Below are 25,253 nucleotides of genomic sequence, written 5' to 3' on the forward strand. Positions count from 1 at the left end.
TAGTGATTATTAATTCTCATAGTAATTATTAACTTTATTGATTATGCCAGACCTGGCTTAAGTACTTTTGCACATATGTAACGCCAGTGAAGCCTGCTAGCCCCCACAGGAGGGAAGTTTTACAATTCTGATTTTACAAAAGGAGCAACTGAGGATTAGAGAATCTGCCCAAGATCCTATGCCTAACAAGAGGAAGCTGGGGTGATATGCAGGGTGGGTCTTCTGTCTCATCCTAATGAGGCTCCCTTGGTAAAAGAGATCCAACTCCAGCTTCATCAGTGTCACGTTATTTGCTAACCAGAAATTAAGGCCAGCAGATTTGATCAGATAGTGACGCTAAAGGTCATTATCTAGCAGTTTTTCTGGGTTGTGTTAAAATTTGGGGGGATGCCAAAGAGGTTTAATCAGGTTAAGGCAAAGTCATTAACAAGAAGCTAATTCCTTGGTGGTGTTACAGGTTTCTTCTCTCCTCTCTCCTTCCCTCCCCTCTTGCTTTTTAATCTTTGGAACATTAATACACATTTGTCGATGTAAAAAGAAGATTGGGATTTTTGTGCCTTAACTGCCTAGCTGAAAACACCTGCAAATGTACACGAGTGGAGAGAAGCACCAGAAAAGAACAAGCTTGGCGAGGGGAGCAGCGTTTTAGCATTTCACTCGCGAAGGCATCCCAGGCTTCCAGCAGAGAGGCAGCACCCGGCAGGCGCTCCTCAAAGGTGCTGATTGGAGGGAGCATGCTTTAGGAGGCCGTGGTAACACCGCGGTTTCTATCTTACGACACTCCCTTTGGAAATGGAGACCGCAGGTCCAGATCCAGACCCCCGCAGTCCTCTCCCACCGGCCCGCAGCTGAAACCGGTTGTGGGCGGTTTTGTAGGGAGACTCTGTGGGGTAGGTCCGCTCCCGGCGAGAAGGAGCGCATCCCTGCGGCTGGCGGGCCGCCCACGCACGGGGACGCGCGGAGCATCCGGGACGCTTCCTGGGCGGGGGCCAGCGCGCCGCACCCGCGGACCGTCCCGCGCGGCTCCACCCGCCGCTCCTCCCACGGGGTGGGCTCACCTCCAAGTGCGTGACTGTTGCCAGGATCTTCCGCTCATCCCCGGAGGTACAAAGTTTGGTCTTGTGGAGGCACTTGCGGGACGGGGCTGGGGCGGGTGGCCGGCTGGTTTCACACTCGATAAAGGCACAGGTGGGAAGATAAGGGGAATGGATTTCTGGGAAGTAGAAGCCCCGGTCCAGAAAGCTGGAGCACGCGTGGTTCTTAAATTGCGGGTTTTACCGCAGGAAATAGGCTGAAATAAAGCCACAAAGGCGAGGCATTGCTAGTTGAGCTGTGTTTTTCTAATCAAGACGTTTTTTCAGCTTAAAAAAAAAAAAGTCAAATACAGATGTTCTCACCTGTGGGTGACCTTCTGTGAAGCCCCTCTTCCCACCTGGTTAGCTTTCTATTATTCATGATGCATGACCCTGTTCAAGGTCACTTGAATTCCTGAGATGCCCTAAGGAAGTTAGAGGCTGTCACTAAACTGCAGAGAGTAGGAAAGAGGGGAGTAGGCCCATGCAAGTCAGCCTGTGACTTCTTAGAGCCTTTAAGAAATTGTAAAAGTTCTTTCTTTCACAATGAAAGAGAAATGTACTTCCTGTAATTCTCAATAAGGCTTTGCTGAAAGCCTACTATATTTACTTGGGATAGAATTTTATTAAAATGCCCCTGACGCTACTACTAAAGAGTCATACAAAACATGAAATCGTTTAGGATTTGAGGCAAGCACAGGTATTTCACTGAAATGGACTCTTTGCTTAACTTGTGCAAGTTTGGAGGTTGTGTTTTCAGTGATTGTTTTTCTAACTTTCTAATTTTGCACTTTCTACTTAAATGATAACCTGTCAGTATAATTTAGTGGGTAGTTGATGTTAAGGGGTTACTGACTGGCTGGATATGACTGGGGTGGGCTGGTAGTCTGCTGTTTGTGTTTCATTTGGAATATGATTCTGTTAAATGTCACAGTTGAATTGGCTTTTGCAGAACAGGCATGCCCTCATCTATCATCTTGTGGGTATAGCAGGATAATTCCGAGCACAATATTGCTTGACTCTTAGCCTAACACAGGTTGTTAAACTGTACAATTCCAAGAAAAGAGTTTTTTCTAGCCATCAATGCACAAGCCACCTAATGTTTTGAAATATTAATGAACATAGATTGTTAAAGAGAGATTGAGTAGGGAAGGAAAAAACACCAGGCACTTTAAAAAGGAATGAGGAGCAGTCCTAGGGAGTCAAAGATGCTGTGAGAGAACCAACTTCATTTTTAGTGTGAGTTGGGCTTTCCTCAAATATCAGAAATGGATTTCAGGAGACGTCTACTGCTGTGTAGTGATAAATCCAGTATCTATTTTGAGATGTGAGCTTGCAGAACCTAGCACAAGTGGCAGGCTAAGTATCTAAAGGGCAGCAATTGTCATTCCAGGGCCCCTACGCTCCCAGCTTACTGCTTTAATGCTGCAGTGACGTGCGAACTCTCCCCCCACTGGACCATTGGAAGCCCATTAGATCTGATGGCCTGGGGCAGTGTCTGAGCAGACGCCCTACCAGTCACAGTTCCACTCCACAAGGGATGGGAAATGCCCCTGTGCCCTGAAGAGGCCCAGATGCCTCTACCTTCCACCATGATATCCCTCCTTCAACCCAGCTTCAAGGAACCAAAAGCTGTCACTTACCTTCAGTCTCAGACTTACAAACCACCATCCCCTTGTGCATTGAACATTGTGATCCTCAGAAATGAAATGAAAGAAATACAGGTAGAAGAAATTCAGAAAAACTGGAATAGGGGCATAGAAAAGGGAAACTTTCATTCCTTGGGACTGAAGGAAAAAATGAACTTTTGACCCCACCCTTTCCTTAGACAATATTCATTTTATAAATCCTCACAATAGCTATATAAGATAGAGTCTTATTCCCACTTCTCCCATTGGGAAACTATGATCAGAGAGGCTAGTGACTCCCTCCCTGATGTCACACAACTAGAAAGTGACAGAACTAAGATTAGTATCTAATTTGTCGTATTCTTCCAAGAAGGGTGCTTTACTTGTGAGGGCTGATAAGAAAAATACAAGCCACTCTGTCCTCCCTCTCCATCCATTTCCAGCTTCCTTAAAGAGGATGAGTTGGGGCTAATACTGCTAGCAGTCATGCCCCAGGAACATGTATACATACCTGGGGTCTCTTCCATAGGTGCCAGACTGAGGGGCCACCCTGTTCCCTGCCATTCCCTGCCTTTTACCTCCATTTTTACACACTCCCATTCCTCTAACCCCAAACTATCAAATGCTAGTGTTCCAGAACCTTTAGCATATGCCTTTTCCATCCCAAGGGTACAACCCTTCACTTCATGCCTAGGTTTCTTTTTTTTATTTCCCACCCCCATATAATGAAGGATGTCAAAAAGACCACTTCAAATAAAGCAGAAAATGTACATCTCAGTGCCTATATTAGATGTGTTCTCACGGGCTACAGAATCTAAAGCCTGGTGCTTCCAAGCCACTTCCACAAGGTGATCAGGACAGGAAAGGGCAGGAGATATGAGAGGGAGTCTGTGGGCAGGCTACAAGTCCAAGGCTCCTCTGTCATCTCAAAAGGCAGAAGGAAAAGGAAAAAGAGGAAACATAGAGAAAAGAGAATTAAATGGCAGAAAAATTTTATAATTATAGAAAATTTTTCAAAAATTAGATTGTGTAAAACTAATAAAGATGACATGTCAGTCTTGTTAATTCATTATGACTTGTCGCTAATTGCCATACAATACACTAACAATTGGTATGTTTCATTAAATGAGGGTCAGAATAACTTTGTGATACATTGTATTCCATAGAAGTATAATTCTTAACTTTTTTAATATTCTCTGACCTGAAAGAGCTTCTCTTGAATATCAGTGTTTGGCATGTCTACGGGATCATCCACTGCAGTAAATACACACACACACTCAGAGAGAGAGAGAGAGAGAGAGAGACAGAGAGAGAGAAAGGGGAATACCTGTACCTGTAAACCATGCTTTATTTTATTCTTGGGGATTTATAATGACATGTAATACATTGGTTAAAGCTTTTGTCATGCTGAACTCAAATTGAATACTGCCAGGTTGCAAAGTATTTAAAATATTTAATTATCATAGCCTGGGACCCACTTTATTCCAAGTGTACTTGACATCCTAAACCTCCTAAACAATTGGGTTTCTCATTTTGCCATTCTCTGACCACTCAGTTTCATTAACATGGAACTTAGTTTTTGTTTTCTTTATAGCCTATGAACTTGCAAATACATCAGCATGAAAATGTCTTTAACCTTAAAAATGTAAAACAAAAAAATCACCATCACCAAAACAGCAACACTGGGAAAACCTGGGAAGGGGAATAAAGGAGAATGATGTAACTAAGATATAGCATAAGCACTTTTGTAAATATTGCAATGCGCCCCCTGCACAACAATAATATGATAATAAAAATAATATTGAATTTAAAAAATAAAAATAAAAACCATGCAGTTGGCCTCCATATCTGCAAGTTCCACATCCATGAACTCAACTAACTGCAGATCCTATTTGGGGGAAAAATCATCTGTACTGAACATATGCAGACTTTTTTTCTTATTGTTATTCCCTGAATACTGCAGCACAGCTACTATTTTATATAACACATTGTAACAAGCGTTATAAAGACTACCGGGATGACTTAAAGTATATGGAAGGCTGTGCATAGTTTAGATACAAATAGTGTGTCTTTTTACAGAAGGGACTTCAGCATTTGGATATCCAAGGAGATCTTAGAACCAGTCCTGCCAGATACCAAAGGACAACTGCATTGCATCTTTTAAAAATTCTAGGTGAATTTTTCCTCCAACAAAAAATATTTAGAAATTTAAAAGGAATTGCTTTCTTTGGGGAAGATCATTACACAGAACACATATAAAAACAACTTTTCAAACATTTCTATTTCTAGTATAAAATTGTACATTGTTAACATATTTCATAGTATTAGTTCTGCCTCAAATATCTTGTTTTCAAAAAGTAGAAGAATCAGACCTACATATAATTTTCTCAAAATATTTTTTAATCCTTTTCAAGAAGTAATGATAATCTTTTAATGCAACATCCAAGCAGCTGTTTAGAATCAGTTTGAGTCCCTAAAAAGAGAGAAAACCTGTCAAGGGGACCATTGTTTCCACCAGGATAGGGTTCAAAGGCCAGCCACACAGCTTCAGAGGCAGACAGAATTGGGCTCAATTTTAGTCCCTGTCACTTATGAAGAGGGTGACTTAAGCAAAGATCTTATCCTTGTAGCTTCATCCCCTCCTTTGCAAAATGAGGATAATAGTAGAATCTGCCTTCGAAACTTACTGTAAGAATTAAATGAGATACTACACACAAGGAGCTTAGTGTGCCGTTAGAAACATGCTATAAAGTTTGCTTATGTGAAAATTGACTCTTTACCTCTATATATTGGTTTTTATGTTCTTTTTTATTACAATTTTGACAATAATTTTAAATGAGGTATATTTATGCAAATATGATCTTGAATGTTCTTCAACCAATGGAAAAGCTTGAGGGAGGTTGTTTTTTATTTATTTAGTTACTCATTTGTCTGTGGCACTGGGGTTTGAATTGAAGGCTTCAGGCTTGCTAGGTGAGCATTTTACCACTTGAACTATATCTCCAGTCCTTTTGCCTTTAGTTTGTTTTTGAGATAGGGTCTCTCTAGCTTTGTCCATACTGACCTTGAGCTCTTGATCCTCCTGCCTAAACCTTCCATGTAGGTGAGATTACAGGCATTCACCACCAAGCCGCACTTGGAAATGTTTAGTTTTACATATGCTTGGCATTGATTTTTTTTTCTCACTGCTATCACAAGTATGTTTGTAAGTATGACTGTGTGCATAGGTGAAGAGCTATCTCATAGAGACATTAATGTTGGTCTCTTCATTGACTCATAAAGACCTTGAGAATTTGACATTAGTCCTGGATTAATACTTCCTGGTGGCCATTCTTGGGGGGAAATCCAGTATGTCATTCATTACATGGAAAGAATTATGTACCTAATGGTAGCAATTTGTACCCAGTAAAAATCTGCTAATACAAAATGCAGATGATTTCTCAGTCCCCTTTTCCATTAGTTTTTGTGTCTGTTTTTGTGCTGCTACCACAGTTTTTGTTATGGCTCTGTAGTATAATTTGAAATCTGGTATTGTGATACCTCCAGCATTGTTTGTTTGTTTTATTTTTTTAGCTCAGGATTGATTTTCATATTCAGTGTCTTTTATTCTTGTGAATTTTAGGATGGATTTTTCTATTTCATCAAAGGATGACTTTGAGATTTTAATGGGCATTGCATTAAATCTGTAGATTGCTTTTGGTAGTATAGCCATTTTCACAATAGTAATTCTGCCAGTCCATGAACATGAGAGATCTTTCCAATTTCTGGTGTCTTCTTAGATTTCTTTCTTTCAAGGTTTTATAGTTTTCATTCTAGAGGTCTTTTATCTACTTCATTAAATTTATCACTAGGTATTTTAACTCTTGAGGCTATTGTGAATGGGATTGTTTTCCCAATTTCTTTTTATCATTGGTATATAGAAAAGCTACTGATTTGTGTATATTGACTTTATATCCTGTTCCATTGTCAAAAAATGTTTCTCAGACCCAGGAGTTTTTTGGTAGGATATTTGTTTTGTTTTGTTTTGTTTAAGTATAGTATCATATCATCTGTAAATAATGATAATTTGACTTCTTCCTTCCTTATTCTAATACCTTTTATTTCTTTCTCTTGCCTTATTGCCCTAGCTAGCAATTCCAGTACTATATTGAATAAGCATGGGAAGAGTGAACACCTTTATCTCATTCCTGAATTTAGAGGAAATGGTTTCAGATTTTCCCCATTTAATTTGATGTTGACTACTGGTTTATCATGTATAGCTTTTATTATGATGAGGTACATTCCTTCTATTCCTAGTTTCTCTGGAGCTTTTACCATGAAAAAACATTGAATCTTGTCAAAGTCTTTTTCTGCATCAGTTCAGATGATCATGTGGTTTTAGTCCTGTTTATGTGCCATACTATATTTATTGATTTATGTATGTTGAACCATCTCTGAAATAAAATCAACTTTATCCTGCTTGATTATGTACATCTTTTGAATGTTATTGAGAATTTTTGTGTCTGTGTCTATTAAGGAGATTGGTGTATAATTCTCTTTTATGTTGCATCCTTGTCCAGTTTTGAAACAAGTGTGATTTTGGCTTCATAGAATGAGTTTGGCAGTATTCCTTTCCTTTCTATTTCATGGAAAGTTTCAGGTGTATTGGTGTTAGTTCCCTAAATGGCTTTTAAAATTCAGCGGTGAATCCTGGGCTTACTCATCTGGTGGGATTTACTTTTTCCCATATTTTCATGGTTACATTTATCTTGCTCTTCTGTGTGTAGGATTCCTTTGAGTATCTTCTGCATTTCTGGTTTTGTGGTCATAAATTGCTTTAGATTTTGCTTATTCTGGAAGATTTTTATTTCTCCTTCAATTATGAATGATAACTTTGCTGGGTAGGGTAATATACATTTGCAGTTATTTTCTTTCAGCACTTGAAATACCTTGTTCCATGTCCTCCTTATTTTTAAGGTTTCTGTTGAGAAATTTGCTGTGATTCTGATGGGCTTGCTTTTATGGGCAACTTGGCGCTTCTCCCTTGTAGTTCTTTTTTTGTTCTCCGTATTTAGGTTTTATCTATACTATGCTGTGGAGAGATTCTATTTTGGTTGTTTCTATTTTGAGTCCTTGAGGCCTCTGTACCTGGATGGGCCTCTCTTTCTTCAGATTTTGGAATTTTTCTGCTATTACTTTTTTTGAATATATTGCCTATGCCTTTAGCACACAACTCTTCTCCTTTAATGCCCATGATTTGTACATTTGCCATTTTAATAGAGTTGCAAAATTCATGCATCTTCCATTTGTACTTATTTATTTTTTTCCTATTTCTTTGTCTAACTTAATGCCTTTTTTGATAAAAAGATTAACCCTTTGTAGGTTTGTTGATCTGTTTCCTTTTATTTTATCAATGGCTTGCTAATATCAAGAAATACAAAACTTTTTGTATTTTGAATCAACATGGGTTGTAACACATGGGTACATGAAAGCAATAGTAGGAATCTCTCTATATAGCTATCCTTAACTCAACTAGCAAAAATGCTTTGTCTTCCTTATTATGCTTATGTCATTTCTTCAACAAAATTAATGATAATGGCAGAACAGCACCTGCCTGGAACTGATGGGGGAAGGGGGAAAGGGTGGGGGAGGGGAGGCAGGGTGGAGAAATGGCCCAAACAATATATGCACATGTGAATAAATGAAAAAAATTTGAAAGCTTTTAAAAATTTAAAAAATTTTTAAAAAGAGATACAAAACCTTTTGTAACCACATAAAAATTTTAAATTATTTTGCATATTATATGCTGACTAAATGATTTTAGTCTCTTTCCTATATTTATCCATTTATTTCTATTTTATTACATTTCTTTTTTACCTCTTATTTTTCATATTTTTACTTTTTTCCACGTATTGTTTTTTGATCTATTCTGCTTTTTAAATATGTGCAAGTGCATGTATATTTTCAAAAGAGTCACAATAATAAAAAAAGAAAGTAATTATGTCTCAAAGTGGTTTAAATCCTGGCTCCAGTCTGTCTATGTAGTTTAAAAAAAAAATCTTAGCATGAAGATAAAGGAGTTACACTAAACATAGAATGTGTGTAATTGTAGAAACCATCCTAAAGCAAGTGTAGTTGTTAGGGTGGCGTAATACATGCCTTGAAAGACTTTAATTAAATACATGTCAAAAATTGCAGAAATAAGTGAAACTAAGAATATGGAAGGTAAACTTACTTATGATCTTATATACTATCTCATATAATAAATGTAAGCTAAAGATATAGTATTCAAGTTAATAATATATCAAATAAGTATTTAAAATACAAGAACATTAAAGTGTGTGAAGAAAAACTAAAAATATAATACATTAAGTAAAATTTAGTATTGGAGGGCAGAGTGAGAAAAGGGAAACAGCAAGAAAAGGGAAAGTTGCTAATGTTATATCTCATATTAGTGAATAAAAGGCAGTATCTAAAGAATTAAACATTAAAGATAAACCTTAAAGCAAAATATGTATCTTTTTTAATGTGTTAGAAAAATAAAAACAGAATGATAAAGAGTGAAAAATACAGAAAAATAGATAGCTCTCATGGGTGCGGGGGATGGGTGTGTACAGAAGACAGAATATGAAACACTTCTTTGCTTGGCCGTAAGACATTTGTGTTGGGTTTTTTAAAACTAATAGTCAAAACCATCTCAAATGGTTCACCTACCAACAAAAGGATATCTAAGCAGAAGCCCCTTGCAAGAAACCTAACCCTTCCTTCCAGAGCTAAAACCAAACATGTCTGTTATTATGATAGATGTAAAATGTTAAATCCCACCTCTGTTTCAAGAAAAGAATTTCAAATTGGCATATAAAGCAATATCCAAATATAGACAAAAAGACATAATAAAGTGGTTCATAAAAGTTTAAAAATAAGAAATATAGCCGAAAGTATATGTAAATGTGAATGAATACATACTCTTTTGGTAACAGGAGATTACAATGTTGCAGAAGTCAAGAGAAAGAGATGTTTTAAGGAGGAAGTGTTCAAATAAAATAAGGACAAAAAAGAATTTGTTGGGACAGAGAGATTCCAATATGGCAACTAAAGGGAGGAAGCAGAAATTGTGCTTCCTAAAGTAAAATCTTGGAGAGACACTGGAGAAACACTTTGCAGGAAAAACCACCAAGAAGAGGCAAAACTAGGACTCCTCCACACCCCAGCCTGCACATAACATCCCCACTCCACGTTAAACGGAGAAACCAGGAGGGCTCCTGTGCCTCCAGATGCCAGCTCCTACCAGCTCAAGAGAAGCAGACCACCAAGTGAGCTAAGCAGCACGTGGTACTCCCACAAACATCACTGGGCCAGATCAGCGTAGCCCCCCTGGACAGACTGACCCCCGCCCAGGGAAAAAAGAGAAAAAAACCAAACTGAATAAACAACAACAACAAAAAGACATGTAGCAAAGAGGGCGGGGCATCCTGAGCACCGAAGATGGGGGAGCGGCAATCCCTCACAGAACTGTAAATAAACAAGCCGGCTGGAGGAGGCAGGCGTGGCAGCCCCCACCCAGCAACCTTGGAGCGGGAAAGCTTGTAAAAGTGGTGGTGTGAGGAAAGCTCCACTGGAGAAGGGAGAAGGGACACCTCCCACTGAACTGTAAATAAGCCAGCCAGAGAAGGCAGGTGTAGCACTACCTCCCCCAGTGTGCTTGGAGAGGGGAAAACTTGTAACAGTGGCAGTGAGAACTCTAAATAAACAAAGCCTGCAGGGCTAGGTGAGTGTTAAGCTCGCTCCTGAGATCTGCAATCAATAAAGCCTCCAGCAACAGCTGACTGACAGTAGTGGGCAGGTGGCCACAGCCTCAGATAGACATTCACAGAACTGCCTCCAGACTCTTTTCCTTTCTTTTTTTTATCCCTCTTCCTTTGATGAGACAATGACTGAACTAGAACTGCATGGTGAAGGTCTAACTGAAACTGTATTACATTTCAACTTGGGATATTTTGATTTGTTTTGTTCTTGTTTTTTTATTTGTTTTTTTTTCTTTTTGTTTTTTTTTCCCCCCCCTTTGATGAGAAAATGACAGAACTACTTCTGAAACACCACCTCCAAGAGTAGAGGCTGAGGGACTAACACCAAAATTATTACAACTGAAACCCTATTGCATTTGAACTTGGGGATTTTTTTTTTAATCCTCTCTCTGTCTCTCTAATGCCTATTTAGCTTACTGTTGATTAGCACACTATCTTTCCCTGTTTATTTCTTTGGCACTGGTTTGTTGTTTGTTTGTTTGGGGTTTTTTTAGTTGTTTGTTTGTTTTTCCTTCATCTTTACCTTCTTTGCTTTCCCTCTCCTCTCACCCTCCCATTCTAGATATCACCATTGTTCTTATTACAAGCTAAAAAATACTTAATTGCACACAGTACAGGGACAGTAACAATAGCAAGGGAAATGATGGGAAGATGGAAAAAAGAGGGAAACCAGTTTCCCCCAGTAATAAATTAGTACAGGAACCAGAGGAAAATGAAGAAAACAGATACTCAGATCCAGACTCCAACAAAATGAAGATAAACTATGCCAAAGGACCCAATGAAGCCCACAAGAACACACTGAAAGAAGAAATCCTGCAAGTAATCAATGAGAATTTTATAGAGAGGATACTGGATATGGTCAACCAAAGTGTACAAGAGACACTCAAGAAATTTCTAGACAACAAAAATAGAGAATTTGAGAAAGCACAAGAACAAACAAAAGAAACTACAGAAGCACTGCATAAACACCAAAGTGAAACACAAAACACAATAAAGAGATAAATGAACTCAGGACGAAAATAGACAATATTAAAGAGGAAGTGACTCAGGATATGGAAAACCTTAGAAAAAAGAACAAAATAGAACTGCAAAACAAAATGGAAGGCCAATCCAGCAGAATAGAACAAGCAGAAGACAGAATCTCAGACTCGAAGATGAAATGGTAATTAAAGGAAAAACCAAAGAACTATTAGTTAAATAATTCAAGACCTGTGAAAAAAAATGCAAGAACTTACTAACTCCATCAAAAAACCAAACCTGAGAATCACAGGCATTGAAGAAGGAGAAGAGGTGCAAGCAAAGGGAATGTGTAATATATTCAACAAAATAATAATGGAAAATTTCCCAAATCTAGAGAAATCTATGCTGATACAGGTGCAAGAGGCCTCCAGAACACTAAACAGACCTGACCAAAATAGAACCACCCCATGGCATATTATCATTAAAACAACAAGTACAGAGACTTGAGAAAGAATATTGAAGGCTAGAAGAGAAAAAAACAAATAACATACAAAGGTAAAACCATCAAAATCACAGCAGACTTCTCAACAGAAACATGAAAAGCAAGAAGAGCTTGGGGTGAGGTCTTCCGGGCACTGAATGAAAATAACTTCAACCCTAGAATACTCTACCCAGCTAAACTATCATTCAAAATAGATAGAGCAATAAAAGTCTTCCATGATAAGCAGAAACTAAAACAATATATGACCACAAAGCCACCACTACAAAAGATTCTTCAAGGGATTCTGCACACAGAAAGTGAAACCCAACATAACTATGAAAGGGCAGGCAGTACCAAACACAGGAAAAGAAAAAGCAAGAAATAAAGAGTAACATTGATTTAGGTACACACAAACAAACCTTCAAACAACTAAGACAACTAAATGACAGGTATCACCACATACCTATCAGTATTAACACTTAATGGACTTAATTCCCCCATCAAAAGGCACCATTTTATGAACTGGATTAAAAAGGAAGACCCAGCAATTTGTTGCTTACAGGAGACCCATCTTACCAACAGAAATAAGCATAGGCTTAGGATGAAAGGCTGGAAGAAGATTTACCAAGCCAATGGCCCCTGAAAACAGGCAGGAGTAGCAATACTTATCTCTGACAAAGTAGACTTCAAACCTACATTGATCAAATGAGATAAAGAAGGACATTCCATACTAATAAAAGGGGAAATAGACCAAAAGGAAGTAACAGTTATCAACCTATATGCACCCAATGTCAGTGCACCCAATTTCATCAAACATACCCTGAAGGACCTAAAAGCATATATTAACTCCAACACAGTAGTCATGGGAGACTTTAACACCCCATTATCATCAATAGATAGATCATCCAAATAAAAACTCGATAAAGAAATCCTAGATCTAAAATATACCATAGACCAAATGGACCTAGTTGATGTCTACAGTACATTTCATCCAACTTCTACACAATATACATTCTTCTCAGCAGTTCACAGAACCTTCTCCAAAATAGATCATATCCTAGGGCACAAAGCAAGTCTCAGCAAATACAAGAAAATGGAAATTATACCATGCATACTATCTGATCACAATGCAATAAAACTAGAACTCAACAACAAAAATAAAGACAAAAAACATGCAAACAGCTGGAAACTGAGTAACTCATTGCTTAATGAAAAATGGGTCATTGATGAAATAAAAGAGGAAATTTAAAAGTTCCTGGTAGTCAATGAAAATGAAAACACAACCTACCAGAACCTATGGGACACAGCAAAGGCAGTCCTGAGAGGAAAGTTTATAGCCATGAGTGCATATATTAAAAAGACTGAAAGACCTCAAATCAGTGAACAAATGCTACATCTCAAACTCCTAGAAAAACAAGAACAAGCAAAACCCAAAACAAATAGAAGGAGAGAAATAATAAAAATAAGAGCTGAAATCAATGAAATAGAAACAAAAAAAAAAACCATACTAAGAATTAATGAAACAAAAAGTTGGTTCTTTGAAAAAATAAACAAGATCAATAGACCCCTGGCAAACCTGACTAAAATGAGGAGAGAAAAAACCCAAATTAGTAGAATCAGGAATGCAAAAGGGGAGATAACAACAAACACCATGGAAGTCCAGGAAATCATCAGAGACTACTTTGAGAACCTATATTCAAATAAATTTGAAAATCTAAAAGAAATGGACAGATTTCTAGATACATATGATCATCCAAAACTGAACCAAGAGGAAATTAATCACCTGAATAGACCTATAACACAAAATGAAATTGAAGCAGCAATCAAGAGTCTCCCCAAAAAGAAAGGTCCAGGACCTGATGGATTCTCTGCTGAATTCTATCAGACCTTTAAAGAAGAACTGATACCAACCCTCCTTAAACTGTTCCATGAAATAGAAAGGGAAGGAAAACTGCCAAACACATTTTATGAAGCCAGTATTACACTTATCCCAAAACCAGGCAAAGACACCTCCAAAAAGGAGAACTATAGGCCAATCTCCTTAATGAACATTGATGCAAAAATCCTCAACAAAATAATGGCAAATCGAATTCAGCAACACATCAAAAAGATTATTCACCACGACCAGGTAGGCTTCATCCCAGGGATGCAGGGGTGGTTCAACATACGAAAATCAATAAACGTAATAAACCACATTAACAGAAGCAAAGACAAAAACCACTTGATCATCTCAATAGATGCAGAAAAAGCCTTTGATAAGATCCAACATCATTTCATGATAAAAGCTCTAAGAAAACTAGGAATAGAAGGAAAGTTCCTCAACATTATAAAAGCTATATATGACAAACCTACAGCCAGCATTATACTTAACGGAGAAAAATTAAAACCATTCCCTCTAAAATCAGGAACCAGACAAGGATGCCCACTATCTCCACTCCTATTCAACATAGTACTGGAATTCCTAGCCAGAGCAATTAGGCAAGAAGAAGGAATAAAAGGAATACAAATAGGTAAAGAAACTGTCAAAATATCCCTATTTGCAGACGACATGATCCTATACCTTAAAGACCCAAAAAACTCTACTCAGAAGCTTCTAGACATCATCAATAGCTATAGCAAAGTAGCAGGATATAAAATCAACATAGAAAAATCATTAGCATTTCTATACACTAACAATGAGCAAACGGAAAAAGAATGTATGAAAACAATTCCATTTACAATAGCCTCAAAAAAAATCAAATACCTAGGTGTAAACCTAACAAAAGATGTGAAAGACCTCTACAAGGAAAACTATACACTTCTGAAGAAAGAGATTGAGGAAGACTATAGAAAGTGGAGAGATCTCCCATGCTCATGCATTGGTAGAATCAACATAGTAAAAATGTCTATACTCCCAAAAGTAATCTACATGTTTAATGCAATTCCCATCAAAATTCCAATGACATTCATCAAAGAGATTGAAAAATCTACTGTTAAATTTATATGGAAAAACAAGAGGCCACGAATAGCCAAGGCAATACTCAGTCAAAAGAACAATGCAGGAGGTATCACAATACCTGACTTCAAACTATATTACAAAGCAATAACAATAAAAACAGCATGGTACTGGCACAAAAACAGACATGAAGACCAGTGGAACAGAATAGAGGATCCAGATATGAAGCCACACAACTATGAGCAACTTATCTTTGACAAAGGAGCTAAAAATATACGATGGAGAAATAGCAGCCTCTTCAACAAAAACTGCTGGGAAAACTGGTTAGCAGTCTGCAAAAAACTGAAACTAGATCCATGTATATCACCCTATACCAAGATTAACTCAAAATGGATCAAGGATCTTAATATCAGACCCCAAACTCTTAAGTTGATACAAGAAAGAGTAGGAAATACTCTGGAGTTAGTAGGTATAGGTAAGAACTTTCTCAATGAAACCCCAGCAGCACAGCAACTAAGAGATAGCATAGATAAATGGGACCTCATAAAACTAAAAAGCTTCTGTTCATCAAAAGAAATGGTCTCTAAACTGAAGAGAACACCCACAGAGTGGGAGAAAATATTTGCCAATTATACATCAGACAAAGGACTGATAACCAGAATATACAGGGAACTTAAAAAACTAAATTCTCCCAAAACTAATGAACCAATAAAGAAATGGGCATGTGAACTAAACAGAACTTTCTCAAAAGAAGAAATTCAAATGGCCAGAAAACACATGAAAAAATGCTCACCATCTCTAGCAATAAAGGAAATGCAAATTAAAAACCACACTAAGATTCCACCTCACCCCTGTTAGAATAGCCATCATCAGCAACACCACCAACAACAGGTGTTAGCGAGGATGCGGGGAAAAAGGAACCCTCTTACACTGTTGGTGGGAATGTAGACTAGTACAACCACTCTGGAAAAAAATTTGGAGGCTACTTAAAAAGCTGGACATCGATCTACCATTTGATCCAGCAATACCACTCTTGGGGATATACCCAAAAGACTGTTACTCCAGAGGCACCTGCACATCCATGTTTATTGCGGCACTATTCACAATAGCCAAGTTATGGAAACAGCCAAGATGCCCCACCACTGACGAATGGATTAAGAAAATGTGGTATCTATACACAATGGAATTTTATGCAGCCATGAAGAAGAGCGAAATGTTATCATTCGCTGGTAAATGGATGGAATTGGAGAACATCATTCTGAGTGAGGTTAGCCTGGCTCAAAAAACCAAAAATCGTATGTTCTCCCTCATATGTGGACATTAGATCAAGGGCAAACACAACAAGGGGATTGGACTTTGAGCACATGATAAAAGTGAGAGCACACAAGGGAGGGGTGAGGATAGGTAAGACACCTAAAAAACTAGCTAGCATTTGTTGACCTTAATGCAGAGAAACTAAAGCAGATACCTTAAAGCAACTGAGGCCAATAGGAAAAGGGTACCAGGTACTAGAGAAAAGGTTAGATCAAAAAGAATTAACCTAGAAGGTAACAGCCACGCACAGGAAATCAATGTGAGTCAATGCCCTGTATAGCTATCCTTATCTCAACCAGCAAAACCCCTTGTTCCTTCCTATTATTGCTTATACTCTCTCTACAACAAAATTAGAGATAAGGGCAAAATAGTTTCTGCTGGGTATTGAGGGGGGGAGCCGGAGGGGGTGGAGTGGGTGGTAAGGGAGGGGGTGGGGGCAGGGGGGAGAAATAAACCAAGCCTTGTATGCACATATGAATAATAAAAGAAAAATGAAAAAAAAAAAAAAAGAATTAACCCAGAAGGTAACACACACGCACAGGAAATCAATGTTAGTCAACTCCCTGTATAGCTATCCTTATCTCAACCAGCAAAAACTCCTATTCCTTTCTATTATTGCTTATACTCTCTCTACAACAAAATTAGAAATAAGGGCAAAATAGTTTCTGTTGGGTATTGAAGGGGTGTGGGGGGAGAGGGATGGGGTGGAGTGGGTGGTAAGGGAGGGGTTGGGGGCAGGGGGGAGAAATGACCCAAGCCTTGTATGTACATATGAATAAAAAAAAAAGTTTTTAAACATTAAAAAAAAAAAAAGCCAGTGTTGGGAATACCTGACCTAAATTATAGAAAAAAAAAATAAAAAAAATAAAGTTGGTACAGGAAAGAGTAGGAAATACTTTGGAGCTAATAGGTATAAGGAAGAACTTTCTCAATGGAACCCTAGCAGCTCAGCAACTAAGAGATACATAGATAAATGGGACTTCATAAAACTAGAAAGCTTCTGCTCAACTAAAGAAATGGTCTCTAAACTGAAGAGACCACCCACAGAGTGGGAGAAAATATTTGCCAGCTACACATCAGACTAAGGACTGATAACCAGAATATATAGGGAACCCAAAAAACTAAATTCTCCCAAAATTAATGAGCCAATAAAGAAATGGGCAAGTGAACTAAACAGAACTTTCTCAAAAGAAGAAATTCAAATGGCCAAAAAACACATGAAAAAATGCTCACCATCTCTAGCAATAAAGGAAATGCAAATTAAAACCACACTAAGATTCCACCTCACCCCTGTTACAATAGCCATCATTAGCAACACCACTAACAACAGGTATTGGCAAGGATGTGGGGAAAAAGGAACCCTCTTACACTGCTGGTGGGAATGTAAACTAGTACAACCACTCTGGAAAAAAATTTGGAGGCTTCTTAAAAATCTAAACATAGATCTACCATATGATCCAGCAATGCCACTCTTGGGGATATACCCAAAAGAATGTGACTCAGGTTACTCCAGAGGCACCTGCACACCCATGTTTATTGCAGCACTATTCACAATAGCCAAGTTATGGAAACAGCCAAGATGCCCCATTACTGACAAATGGATTAAGAAAATGTCGTATTTATACACAATGGAATTTTATGCAGCCATGAAGAAGAATGAAATTTTATCATTCGTAGGGAAATGGATGGAATTGAAGAATATCATTCTGAGTGAGGTTAGCCTGGCTCAAAAGACCAAAAATCATATGTTCTTCCTCATGTACAGACATTAGATCAAGGGCAAACACAAGAAGGGGATTGGACTTTGATCACATGATAAAGGGAGAGCACACAAGGGAGGTATGAGGATAGGTAAGATACCTAAAAACTAGATAGCATTTGTTACCCTCAACACAGAGAAACTAAAGTAGATACCTTAAAGCAACTGAGGCCAACAGGAGAAGGGGACCAGGAACTAGAGAAAAGGTTAGTTTGAGAAGAATGAGCTTAGAAGGTAACACACATGTACAGGAAAGCAATGCGAGTCAACTCCCTGTATAGCTATCCTTATCTCATCTAGCCAAAACCCTTGGTCCTTCCTATTATTGCTTATACTCTCTCTTCAACAAAATTAGAGATAAGGGCAAAATAGTTTCTGCTGTGTAGCAAGGGGGGGGTGTTGGTAAGGGAGGAAGCAGGGGTAGGTAAGGGAGGGGGTGGGGGGAAGGGGGAAGAAATGACCCAAACAATTTATGCACATATGAATAAAAAAAAAAAGAAAAGAATTTGTTGGATTTAGCCAACAGTGTCATTATGTTATCTTGGTTTAATTTGAGTGATGTTGCATAATCTTAAGTGTATTGATTGATCTCAGTGGGGGTTGAGAGGGACAACAATTAGGATCAGGCTTGCTTTCGAAAGTTCACAATAGGGACATGGCTATATAATAACTTAGTATAAAGGGCTATAACATGAAAATAGTATAGGGGCCCCAGTAACACGAAAAATGGCTACTATGCATATTGTGCTATTTGTATAACTGAGTGAGACCCAATATGCTCCACTCTGTAAACAAACATCTAATATGTGGATGCAGGAAGGAACAAAACAGGTTTTGTTTGTTTTCCAAGAGGGCTCACTAATACTGTGACACCAGCCACATACACCTTGAAAAAGACCACTTTCACCAGGCGGGTACCCTGCCTTGAGTCCAGAAGGGAGAATGAAATGATGGGCATCTGGTGCTACTCTTGTTTCATCATCTAACAGATAGGCTTCTTTCCCTGATAGCTAGTGTCTGAGTACTTGATTTGATCACGTGCATTGGTAGTTTAGGGAGGAATAGGAAAAGCCACTTCCCCATCGAGAGTTCACCCATTCACCTCAGAGGGCATCCATAATAGCAGCCACTTTAATACTGATTTTATACCCTAGATGCTATATTTATGAATAGTCCCCCTACATGGAAGTAGAAAAAAGTGAGTTATTAATCACTAGCTGAGGCTCTAGTTAGAGACAGTTTTGAAATGACTATGAAAGACTGAGAAGGAATTTTTAAGATGGGAGAGGAAATTATCGTAGCTGTAGGAACGGTAGAAGTTTAAGAAAGAGACTATAGAAGAGAGGGTCAGAAGAGAGGGTCATCTGAATAGACAACAGAGATACATGGGGAGGTGGGGATTAGGAAGCCATGACATCAGTCTTTAGTCTGGAATCAGATGCAAGCTATGTGTGGAGTTGTCAGAGGGATGAGGGTTGGAAAGAGAAATCGATAACTCAGCCAGCAAGTATGTGTTGAGTTGTGCCATGTCCTTGCAGTAGCTTCTACCACAGTAATCATGAGGCATGTACAAAACCTGAAACGGACATGAAAGAGAGACTCTTAGCACTGGAAATTGCCATGGGCTATTTCTGAAGTGAGCCATTTTTGAACAGGAGATGAGTTTTCTGTATGAACATGATGGAAGGAGACTTCCGTGCAGAGGGAAAATGAACAAAGGCACAGATTGAAATGATTATCTGTAGTAATAACCAATACTTATTTCATGGTTACTAGACACCAGGTGATTTTTCAGCTCCATCTCACTTCCTCGCAACAACCATATGCAGTATATTATATTATTATCATTAAACGGATAAGAAAGTGAAATTAAAAGAAATGGATAAATTTGCTCACATTCTCTCTCATTTCCACACCTAACTACACTAACAGCACTGGCCAGATCTCCGCAGAGGATAAGGATTTACTAGAAGCCAGGCTTCAGTCTTTAGGAAAATAGCTGCAATCACAAGCAGCTGCCCTGGAGTGGAACATTTTTTCCATGGTCACCCCCTTCTTTGATCATGAAATTATTACCTCTGAAGAGAAGTGTTTAGCAGCACAGCACTGGCCAATTTATCTCAACTCTATTAAAGCAACTTTGTTTATTTTTGTCATTGTTATGGAATGTTAAGTGATAGGAATAACTAAATTTTTATTTGGACCACTGCTTAGTACAAGCTGTATTTAGTTAGCAAAAATTGTTATAATACCACAGATGCATACAATGTACTTTGACAAGCTATATTTTTTTAAATTAAAATAATATTAAGAAGAATTAATAAGCAAAAAAATTGCACTACCTTTGGTGACCAAGTTTAAGGATGATTAGCAATTTGGAACACCCTCAGACACTTATTTTTACTGCAGGATATTTCTGATTGTCATAATAAAATGTCTCTTGTTTATTAGTATTTCACCTATTTGAAAAAGTGCAAATTAACAGTTTTTTTCTTTGTTAAATTCACAACCCTATTTTGACATTCATTCAACTATGTAATAACTTTTTATCATAAAACCTGCAATGGAAATGAGTACTAACATCCCTTCTGGGATTGTACTGTCAGAATGGATGTATCTTTCCTTTGATGTTTTTGAAATTAGTTTTATGTAATCAGTACCTGTCAGTGGGATACTGAATACTGACAGAACAAAGAATTCTTACCTCCACTTTCTCATTGCTCTTAAATACCGCTTTAGGACACGCAAGATTTGATTCAGCCCTGAAAATTCCACCACATATGGTAAATGGTTTTTTATGTTGGTGACAGTGTCAAGTCCTTGGAAAAGTATATCTAGAAAATTCTCTCTCTCTCTCTCTCTCTCTCTCTCTCTCTCTCTCTCTCTCACACACACACACACACAATTTCCATATAGAGTTTCAAGTCTATAAGTCTATCTCATGAACAATCTGGATAGCTTTTCCCTGCCTCTCTGTATTCTGTAGAATTGCTTAGACCTCTTATGGCCTCCCCTAGTCTTTCAAAATTGGCCCCAATCAGGGTATTAAAAGCAGCTTCAGTCTCATCCTACCCTGACCTGGGTCACTAGATGCTCCCAGAAAAGGTCATCTCTGTATACCATGAGCACCATCCAGATTGTTGACCTTTCTTTAACCAACACAATTTTTCTCCACAGGTGAGTCTGTAGTACTAAGAAACTTTATACACCTGGAAACTAATACAATCTTAGTTAAGCTAATGCCAGCAAAGCCCCATTGTTGGTTAAGTAAAGCCTGCTAGTATGATTTTAGAATGTTTACTTTTTTATTAATATATAAACTATAAAACAGAATAATCAGTATGTATGTTGAAATAAACTAATCAAACAAAAATTCTGTAACAAACATGAATCATAATTTTCATAAGAGACTACTTAAATAATGCTAGCACATTTTCAACAAGAAACAACTCTCCTTTTTAAGTAAAAGCTTATAGATCAACTGAGGACATGTGCCATTATAAATATATATTTTTTCCTCTTTAATTCTGTAGGTCAGTAAGAAGCAAAAAGCTTTTAGAAGATTTTTTTCTTTAACCCTATTTAGGACTATAACTAATGTAAGTCTCTTAAAAGGATATGAGATAGATCAGAATTGTATTAGCGACAATGTAAATAAATTACTGTGTAAATTATCAAGGACATTTTCTATAATCAACTTTCTAAGGCAGCTTCGTCCAGCAGAAATATGAGTCACAAGTGTGAGTCACATATGTAATTTCAAATGTGCTGGTTGCTACATTTAAAAAGAAAAAGAAACAGGTGAAATTAATTTTAATGTATTTTATTTAATATCATTAAGCAATATTAAAATGTTATTCCCTTGTGTAATCAATACAAACTAATTTTTAAGGATTTGTTTTGTGTTTTATACCTAATCTTCAAAGTTAGATGTCAGAGGAAGTGAATATTAAATTTATGCACACCTGAACTCAGACAAGCTCAATTTCAAGTGACCAACGGCTGCCTGTGGCTGTTGGCAGTTGGGAAATCAGTGTCGCAGGTGCATTGTGCTATTAACTGAGGTGACAGAAAGCAAACAAAAGTGAGCAGAGCATGACTCCTCCCTCCATGAGGGCTATGTGCAGGAATTGGTTCCAGACTGGGGACCTTCTTAGTGCGTACAGAGCTCCTTAGATGCATCTTTCTTCCCATCAGAGATGCTTTCAGATCCCATGTCACCTGGCTCCCATATGTCAGCAAATAGATACCATAAAGGCAAGACACTCTACTACAATCAGCCAGAAAATTATTTTAATAAATATACAAACTTATATCTTCAAAGTAAATTCCCCACCCCTCCACACACACACAACTTTAACAGTACACACCTGCATCATTGTATCAGGAGCCCTGCTGGGTTCTGGCCATGGCACCATCTGATCTACTTCTTTCCTTGCCCATACCCAAATAACATCAGAACAGGACTCTGTAATTTACACTCCTGCTTCAGAAGGTCACAGCACATGTGGTAAATAAAAGGTATGTTTTTTTGGTGTCCCATCTCCTTCCATCTGCTCTCCCCCAGCCTCTGCATGCCATCTTCCTCCTTCAATCATGCCTGTGTGCAACCTAACCTTCTAAAATCTGTTTTGACCTCCCATGGCGTCTTCCAGACTCTTAAAAGCTGTGCAAGGCCAGGAAGTTCCCTCTAAACAAACCTGCTTTTAGAGAAGGCTCAGAGGCAGTTCTTGAGCATTAAACACAAGACTTCATTTTTCTATAACCCCCATTGTACTGTGACAAGAAAGTCTACCTTCTCAGTTAAAGTAACTTCACGTGTCTTTAGGCAAATGGGGAGGTTGCTGCTGGTAAAGTGAATGAAGCCGGTGTGACTCTGGTCTCAGCCCCGCAACACAGGCCCAGCAGCTGCTCTTTCCTCCTTCACAAGCTCCCCCACACCTTTTCTATCTCATGTTGGAATTGCTGCCTATGCTGATTCTTTTGGTGGTACTGGGGTTAGAACACTTACTAGGCAGGTGTTCTACCATTTGAGCCACACCTCCAGCCCTAAGCTGATTTTTAAAGAGTTTTTTGCTGCCAACCCAGTCTGTGGGTATAGTTCTTAAGCTCACTCCTTTCTAGAAGTACTCATATTCAGTTTATATTCACTTCCAGAATAGCAGTCATATGGATCAATATTGAATGTTAACACGATAAATTGTATTTATCCTGTGGCAAACTTCATTATGGTTGAATTAAGTAGTAAATAGCCTTGGTTTTTAAGTGAGGCTTCTTAATTCTAAAGCTAAGGAAATACATGACTTTTTAAGTCTCTAATACAAAACTTGTCTATATTTTTTGTGTAGATACAGTAGCTCATGTCTGTAATCCCAGCTACTTGGGACAGAGATGGGGAAGAATGTGGTCTGAGACCAGCCCAGATAAAAAGTTAGTGAGACCCCATCTTAACTAGTAAGCAGAGCATGGTGGTACATACTTGTGATCCTAGCTACTGAGAGGAAAAAGTAGTAGGATTATGGTCAGACATTGGTCTAAGGCTAAAATATGAGACCCTATTCAAAAAAACAACCTAAAGCAAAACAGCATGGCCCAAGTGATAGAGCACCTGTCTAACAAGTACAACAGGTATGTTGACTTATCTATTAGGCACAGAGACCACGGTGCCCAGAGTCCATGTTAGACCTAGGGACCAATGGACGTGTTTCCATTTCTTTTAAATTCAGAAAGAAACTTGGATTATATTTGTCTTTATATGCAGTTATAAAAGGAAATTTTTCATACTTTTTGAAAGAAAATATCAAGTGCCTATGAAAGTATTGAAGCAGCTACCAGGATAGTATCAACTCCCAGGAAGAGTCTCAGAGATGTGCTGTTCTTCCTGAACAGAGAACATTTCCTAGTCAGGTGTGGTGCTCACACCTGTAATCCCAACTTGGGTGAAAGCAGGAAGCTCACAAGTTAGAGATCAGCCTGGGCTCCATAATGAGACCCTGCCTCAAACCAAACCAAATAAAATAAACAAAACTCCAAGAGTATATTACCTTCAAAATTTCTCTCCAACTACTAGTAAAAAGTTCACTAGCAAAGTGATGATCTGAAATTTTTCTAAGACTCTAAGGGGTCTTAGAAAAAAGGAAGGCATAGAACCCAAGAATTTGGGCTCTAACCTGTTTTCAAATCTGCAAAGATATTTCAGGATCAATGGAGATTTAGAACGTGCTAATTAAAATGTTAGATAATGCTTGAGCAGAATAAAATTAATTTTTATTCACACATTTGCAGAGTGATTCATGAATGAGTGGGATAACATGTCTATCTGTGTCCCAGACCTTAACAGCTTACCAAAAGTTAAGCATTTACTTATAGCAAACCAAATTCACTAAGATATAACTTCAGTAAGAAAGTGAAGTCAGAGCTAAACGGTCAGTAAGTGTTAGTAGCTTGGCCCCTGTAGACCTAAGGTTTCTTTTGACTTTGTGCAGTGTGAGCTACTGACAAAGAAATGTCTTTGGCAAGGGGCCAACTAAGTGTGTGAGACAAGAATTCTAAGGGTGCTGATCTCTTAAAGGCAAAATGGGAATTTGAGTAATAGGCCCTATATCTAAGCCAGCAACCCTTACTACAAGGCTTAGACAGGGTGTGTGCAGAGATGGAAAGAGCTGCTATAAAAGAAGCTGCCAGAAAGGGAGCTGAAGTGAGACCCAGGTTTTTTGTTTGTTTGTTTTTTATTAGGATATTATTCATTATATGGGGGAAGATTCATAGTGACAATTCCTATTAGGCTTATATTATACATTAGTTATATTGCCCCATTGTCTCTTCCCCTCAAACCCCTCCCTGCCTCAGAGACCTGGGTTTTGAACGCACCTAGAGGTCAGGTGGGTGCATTGGCAAACATAAGGTAGCTGGGGAGTGCTGTCAAAAGCCACCGGTTATGCTTCACAACACTTGACAGGCTTGGCTAGCTTACAGCAGCCACAGCAGTGGCTTTTTTGAATAAGGGTGTAGGTAAACAGTGGTTTGAAGAATGGAGTTATGGGAACAGCTGTAGCTGCATGAATAGAACCTGCAATAACCCTGCTCCTTCACCTCATCAGTCACCATCCATGACTTCATTTCCTTGGTCACTGACACTATCTGGAAATGTCCCAAAGGAGTGTGTACTCAGTGCCCATCAGTTCGTAGCTGCTTTTATATAGACTGAAACTACTCAGATATAAAATTGTTCAGACTTGTACAAAATCACATAGTTTCCTAAGGGTATAGATTCTTTTTTTCTCTTTTGTATTATTATCATTGTACTGGGGGTACACTCT

General features: G+C 38.2%; 1 protein-coding gene across 1 annotated transcript in view; it reads left to right on the forward strand.

Moving 5' to 3' along the window:
• The first annotated feature begins 395 nt into the window (after window positions 1–395).
• Mchr2 (melanin concentrating hormone receptor 2) overlaps window positions 396–25,253 on the forward strand; it is a 55,702-nt gene continuing 30,844 nt past the window's right edge. The window contains exon 1 of the mRNA XM_074077846.1: window positions 396–1,104. The gene's annotated coding sequence lies outside the window, so the exon portion shown is untranslated. The remainder of the gene's footprint in view (window positions 1,105–25,253) is intronic.

Source organism: Castor canadensis, chromosome 1, assembly GCF_047511655.1.
Source record: "Castor canadensis chromosome 1, mCasCan1.hap1v2, whole genome shotgun sequence".
Taxonomy (NCBI): Eukaryota; Metazoa; Chordata; class Mammalia; order Rodentia; family Castoridae; genus Castor; species Castor canadensis.